This window comes from Nannospalax galili, unplaced genomic scaffold (assembly GCF_000622305.1).
Source record: "Nannospalax galili isolate Female #2095 unplaced genomic scaffold, S.galili_v1.0 scaffold734, whole genome shotgun sequence".
In the NCBI taxonomy this organism is placed as follows: domain Eukaryota; kingdom Metazoa; phylum Chordata; class Mammalia; order Rodentia; family Spalacidae; genus Nannospalax; species Nannospalax galili.
The window spans coordinates 2,809,586-2,816,910 of record NW_008337073.1 but is presented as its reverse complement, the minus strand read 5'-3'; the positions used below and the strand labels follow the sequence as shown (position 1 = coordinate 2,816,910).

The 7,325-nt window shown below is 39.6% G+C and overlaps 1 protein-coding gene across 1 annotated transcript in view; it reads left to right on the top strand.

Annotated features, from left to right (window-relative positions):
* The window catches only part of Cfap54 (cilia and flagella associated protein 54), a 372,605-nt gene that overhangs the window by 92,919 nt on the left and 272,361 nt on the right, over positions 1-7,325 (top strand). The window lies entirely within an intron of this gene.

Below are 7,325 nucleotides of genomic sequence, written 5' to 3'. Positions count from 1 at the left end.
TATATATGTATATATATTTTTTCTGTTCTATTAGGAATCTTTCCAAGTATTTTTAAAAATTTTTATTTTATGCGTATGAGAGTTATGCCTGCATGTAGGTAAGTACACCCATGTCATTCAATGCTTGTGGAGGACAGAAGAGGCTGTCAGATCCCCTGGAACTGGAGTTATAGACAGTTATTAGCTGCCATGTGGGTGCTGGGATTCAAACCCAGGTCTTCTGCAAGAACAGTCAGTGTTCTTAATGACTGAGCCATCTCTCCAGCCCCCAGGAATTTTCCCAAGTACTTAAAAATTTTTTTAAATTGAATTTTTGTGATTTTCATCAATATAACTTTATGGTATTTAGATCCCCTCCCCTATCTGCACCTCCCCTTACTGCCCCCAGACAAATGTAATGTACTCTTATATTTATATAATACATATTATATATAATAAAGCCTGTAAAATCTAGTTTGTGTCCCCAAATGTCCTTCAGTGTGGATCCATGCACTGGAGCCTGGTTACCCTACGAAAAGTCCCATCCTTGAAAGAGACTGTCTCTCTCTGTCCCAGCAGCCATCAGTTGCCAAAATTTCCTTAGTTTGGGTTGGAGTTTCTTCTTCACATCCCCATGTACATACTGGGATTGCATTTGGTTTGGGCTTGCATAGGACTTGTGCATGCTGTCACCATCGCTGTCAGTTCTTAGGAGTAACTGACCAGCTGTCTGGAAAACTCTTGTTTCCTTGTGACCATCCACCAAAAAGTCTTTTTAATGACTATTGTATTGAGTTTTAGGGATGCACTGTCGTTTACATAGTAATCCGTTACTGCTGGGCATTTGGATATCTTTCAGTATTTTGCTATTGTAAAAAAGCTCGCCGGGTGTGGTGGTGCACACCTTTAATACCAGCACTTGGGAGGCAGAGGCAGGCAGATCTTTGTGAGTTTGAGGCCAGCCTGGTAGTGAAAGATTTATCGTCCTCTTTTTTTTTTTTTTTTAAAAAAAAAAAAAAAAAAAAAAAAAAAAAAAAAAAAAAAGGAAGCTATTGCACTATATAACACTGTATATAAATCTTTACATGCATCCATGGTTACTTTTTAGGATAAATTCATAGGAAAGGAACTTATTAGGTTAATAGACATAGGCAGATCTGAATTCAAATCCGAGCTCCTCACAGTAGCCAGGTGTTACTGAGCAAGTAATTTTATTTTTTAAAAAAAATTTTATTTATTATTTTTATTTTATGTGTATGAGTGTATTACCTGCATGTGTGTAAGTGTGCCTGTGTTGTGCAGTGCCTGCAGAGAGGGCATTGGATCCCCTGGAACTGGAGTTATGTATGGTTGTTAGCTGTCATGTGGGTGCTGGGAATTGAACCCAAGTCCTCTGCAAGAACAGCCAGTGTTCTTAACCACTGAGCCATCTCTCCAGCCCCGTGAGCTAGTAATTTTCATCTGTGGAGTGAGACTAATAGGAGAACCTACAATAGGTTTTAAGAATATTAAATGTGGGGCTGGAGAGATGGCTCAGCGGGTAAAGGCACCCTGGGATTAAGACTGACCACTTGAGTTTGGTTCCCAGGACCCGTGTGGTGGAAGGAGAGAACCAATTCTTGAAAGGTGTCCTCTGACCTCCACAGGCACATCATGGCATATGGACACACACACACACACACACACACACACACACACACACACTAAACGGTGAAAAAGAGTATCCTGTCAAGTATTTAACCACAGCACTTGCCTCAAGTAGACACTGAGTAAATATTATTTTTAGTTATAAATACACTCACGATTAACATTTTTTGCTGAAATGGCTGTTGTCTGATTGGAGACCTGTCATCCACGAATAGGACAGTAGAATGACTCATTTAACCTAGGTCTCCAGTATTTAGTTTTAAGTCTATTGACTATAGAGCTGATGGCTATTCTAAATTTTATCATATTTCTATTGTGCTGTGCTATTTTTTCTCTTAATAGTTGATTAGTATTATAAGCTTAGATCTCAGTGGCATTTTAAGTGGTCATATTTTTCAAAGAAAATTAAATTGAGAGAATTGAAAGAATCTGTCTAGTGCTAGTGTAGTATGTCATACTGGCTCATGGCTTCCTGGTATTTTGATTTCTTCAGAGTTTAATATAGTCTCTAATTTGCAGTGATGGAGTTATTGTGAGGAGCTGAATATTTCATCACGACCTAATTTTTCTCCCGGGAGTGTCCTGACTCTTGGGTTCCATTTGGCAGAACTTTCATTGAAAGTTAATAAAATGAAGTCCAGGCCACACTGGTGGGATAATGAGAAGCACCGTGGAGCAATGGCCTGCATCTCTTCATTGACACGGTGTATGCAGCTTTTTAGCCATTCATGGCAGCTTACGGGCATTCCCTCATAATGCCAAGTGGTGAAAATAAGAATTTCTCACTTATTAAAATTTGCTAATTTATAACTTAAGATTAAGCTTTTTAAATTATAGTTCAATACACTTTCTTTTGGAAATGTAATCCAGTTTTCATAGCAGTGGTTTGTTTTTAGTTTCAGGATAATCCTGTCCATTAAAACCCACTATCATAAATATCATGTAGTAAAATGTGGAGTTATTTCACAAAATGCCCATTGTTAATGTGGCTTTTGGGATTTTTTTGGTTGGACTTTGACTCAACATTATTCTCTAAACATTAACAAAGTCAGGTGAATCTTTAACAGATTTTACATTAATGTAGAAAGCTAGCAATTTAGTTTGTGTGGAATTTTTTAGAATTATATTTTTTGTAAATATTCCCTTTCATTTTGGATTTATTTCTCTTTATGTATAATTAGGAAATAGCTAGATAATATGATACAAATTACAGGAAACTAGAAATATGAGAGTAGGTTCTGATTTTGACTTTAAAGATTGTGATTTTAGTTAAATTATTTAATACAATTTTTTCCTATCTACAACTATAAGACTAAGTGCTGTATTTTACTGGAATACTGAGCATTACATACAGTGAGTGGGCATGGTGGCTTTCTGTGTTAAGGAAATGGGAAATACTGTTTATCAAAATACTCTGGGCTACAGGGAGATCCTGTCTCAACAACAAGAACAGCAGATACCAAAGAAGCACCAGCAACGCCTTACTTTCTGTTAGATCCTTAAATGTTGCTATTCCCCTTGCTGATAATGGACTCTTTACTGCTTTCTGTATCTTCGCTCCTGTGAAAATGCTGCATAGAGCAGACTCTTGTTGCATAATGACTCCAGCTTCATTGGGCATTTCTCAGTGGTGGGTTGCTATGTTTATTCTGTGTTTAGGTTAGTCTGCGTTAGAACTTCTACAATGTTTTCTAAAATGGCAATGCCAACAACATGTATAAGGGTTCTCTTATCTCCATGTCCTCACTTACACTTGCTCCTTTCATCTTTTTGATAATAGGCAATCCAAGAGGTGTGCGATGATATTGCATCGTGATTTTTCATCTGCATTACTTTGATGACATGTACACAGTAGAATATTCTCCAGCCTGAAAACTCAGGAAATTCTATGGATGAGCCTAGGGAACATTAAGGGAAATGGGACAAAAACCCATCACAGAGAGACAAACGTCTGATCTCACTTGTCTGTGGACTCTAAAAGAGACAAGTTCTTAGAGGTAGAGACTGGAATGGTGGTTAACAGAGGCCAGGGCTGAGGATGCACAGGGAAAGGAGACACATTGGTCAACAACTACAAAATTGCAGGTGGAGCAAGTTTTAGTGTGCTATTATTCAACAAGTGATTATACCTAATCATATCTGAATATCTTAAAAACTAGAAGAGAATATTTTAAATGTCATTATCATAAAACAATTTAAATCTATAGATATACTAATCAGCCCAATTTGATCATTCTATAAGGTATACGTTTACCAAAACATCACAATTCTATGCTATAAACATATACAGTTATTATTTGTCAGCTAGAGTTTTAAAACTCTAAAACTTCATTATCCTATTCATGACAATTACTATGTGATGAAATGAGTACTTTCATTTGATAGCTAAGGACAGAGACACATCTGAACTGAATCCCACCATATTCTAGAAAGATTGTCTTAGGGAGGTTCAGCAATTTTCCCACAAAGTTGCTTAGGTAGCAGATGGTAAGCCTGACTCTTGGGCCAGCTCCCATCTTTCAGCAATTCTATCTTGGTTCCCAGAACTCAAGTGTTGGACATCACTGTGCACCCATTCTTTCAGAGCCTGCATCCCTGTGGACCCTCCTTCAGCTCCTTGTCTTCTCTGACTCCCTTCCTCTACTGTATACACCTCTTTCCCCATCAGTTTCCTCTTATCTCTGCCTGGGCTGGTGTGTCAAGCAAGTCTTCTGGTCAGAATTAGCAGGGGAGTTTGAGGATGGAGCGTGCATACCTTGTCACAGTCACAACAGGCAGCTGCAGTAGCAAGAGAAGAAGTTCATACAGTCTCCCATGTCACAGATGAATTCACTAGAACTCTGGCTTTTAAAGGTTTGCCTTTTGTCTTTGACTTTAAATCTGATTGAGGCAGAGGCAGGGGAACTCTGTGAGTTCAAGGCCAGCCTGGTCTATACATAGCGAGTTCCTGGCAAGCCAGGGCTGTATTGTGAGACCCTGTCTCAAAAAAAAAAAAAAAAAAAAGGATCATACATATCCTAGCTAGCGTTAACTGTCAATTTGACACAACCTAGAATCACCTGAAAAGAATTTCAGTTGAGTAATTGTCTCTATCAGGTTGGTCTGTGGACATGTCTGTAAGGGATTGTCTTAATCTTTAAATTAAGATTTAAAGGGAGGGCCCAGGTTACTGCGGGCAGCTCCATGTACTTGGCAGATGGTCCTGGGCTGTATAGAAAAGTTAGCTAAGAGTCAGAGCGGGGGCCAGCGAGCAGCATTCCTCCATGGTTTCTGCTTCCCTCAGGGATAGACTGTGAAGCATAAGGTGAAATACACCCTTTCTTTCCCTAAGGTGTTTTTGCTCAGAGTGTTTTATCATAGCAACAGAAAGGAAAGCAGACAGTGGATAAAAATAATCATTCTTCTTTAAGACATTCCAGATCTTCTTTTCTCCTTCATCTTCTAATGGAATATTATTACTCTGCTCATCTGTTTATTCAGTTAGTGTCTATTTTGTATCAAGTTTTATGCCACCCCATCTTGCCTCCCTGTGATGTGTCTTTTTCACTCATCTTATCACCACAGTGGTGACTCTTGTTTGCATAGTTTCAGTTAAGATCCTGATTACAGCTAAGGGGCCCTGACTTCCTTGGAGGTAAGGCAGGCGGGTGGCCTGTGGCAAGCTGTGGGGTCGTGGCAACTCTAGGTTTTGTACCTTTGATTCTCTCTGTATATCTGTTTTCTTTTACTTTCTCTAAAGACTGACTAGTTTTAGAGGGAAAATGGCACTTTTCTAGGTATTCACCCTGGGCTTGTTTTACTCTCTCCAGAAGGAGAGAGAAATTTATCAGAAAAGGAAGATTTTTAATTTTAACAAACATAACATTTTGAATACCTAATCTACCCCAGGTACTCCAGAGTAGTGATTAAAACTTGAGTGTGTAAAACTGTGATTTGGAGTGCTGTTATAGAAGGTGCTGGATCCTACTACCAGAGCTCATGATTCACTAGGCTTGGGTAAGAACCAAGAAATTTTCATTTCTAACTAGTTTCTAGGTCATGCTGGTGGCCCATGGCTCACACCTCTTGTTTTCAGCAAGTGAACAGAACACAATGTAGGAATAGGTAATAAGCAACAAGAACAGTGAATAAATAGACTAGATGTCAGATGAGTAGGTGAGGGGGAATGGCAGGTAGATGGCAATATTCAACAGGATGCTCAGGGAGGGTGAGATTTGAGCAGAGACCTGAAGGAGTTGAGGGGCGGTCATTCTGAAGGCATGCTTGCAACAGGAACCCTAAGATTTTCAGCCCTAAGCTTGATACATAGGAGGGAGGCCATTATGGTTGGAGAATCAGGACCCAAAGAGAGCAGAGGAAGTTTTCAGGGTAAGAAGGGGTGGGGGCAGGCAAATCATGGCAGTGAATTTCAGGCCATAAAGACTTGGTCTTTTGCCTTGACTGAAATGGGCAGTGTATTAATTACTTTTCTGTTTCTGTGATAAGACACCATGGCCGAGACAACTTATAGAAGGAAGAATTTATTTGGCTTACAGTTCCAGGGGAGAATCAATAATGATAAAGGAGGCATGGTGGCAGGAGGTGGCCAGAGCAGGAAGTCAAGCGTTATCATCTTCAAGCAGGCATAGGAAGCAGAGAGACTGGAGATCTGACAAGGCTTAAGGGCTTCAACGCCTGCCCCCAGGGAGGTGCTTCCTCTAGCATGGAACCTCTTAAAGGTTCCATGACCCTCCACAAACAGTGCTACTAACTGGGAACCAAATGTCCAAATACTTGGAGCTTATGGGGGACATTTTCACTTTCATTCAGACCACCACAGGGTGCTCCTGGATGGTTTTGATTCTTGCTGTATCATAATGTGACTCCAATTTTTCAAGAGTTCATCTGGCCGCTAAACTTTAACAGACAAAAAGAGTAGAGAGGAAGGACTATCATCTGCTGCAGTCTAGTAAGAGATGGAAAGGGCTTGTCCAGGAGTCAATGTGATGACAAGTGATCAGGTCCTGTGTATGTTCTGAAGAAGGAGGTAATGGGAATTCCTAACAGAAATAATATAGTGGAAGAAAAATGATGGCACAATGTATTAATCAATTGGAGGATAGAGTTGACACCATTTGAATTGAGTAAGGATGTGTGGTGTATTGTTGGGAGCAAGGGAGAACTAGAAGCTCAGTTTGGGGCATGTTGAGGTAATATATGCCTCCAGAGTTTGGGAGAGAGATCCAGACAGGAGAAAGACCTGAGAATAGCATGTGATAATTCAGACTACATGGTATCACTAAGGAAATGAGTGCAGACATAGAGAAGTCTGAAGACTGAGTAAACATAGACATCCAACGTGGAAAGAATGGGGACAGGGGATTAGCAAAAGCAGTTGAAAAGGAGATGGCCTTTGAAATGGGAAGCAAGCAAGAGTGTGGACTTGGGGAAGCTGTGTGCAGGCCGCCCTTCAGTGCTCCATTAGTCTTTCATTGTGCTTCTTTCTCTTTTTAACTATGAACCTCAAAAATTTGTTCTGCTCAGCACTATCAGGTTAATTATTGGTGAACTTGCTGGCGTCATGGCATTTGCTGTTAAAAAAACCCATGATGCCTCATGGATTTAAAAACCTTAGGGTTTTTAAAAATTATTTATTTAATAACCACATACTTAGAAGAAGCATTTTATTACATCAGCATTAACATATTCAATAACAATTT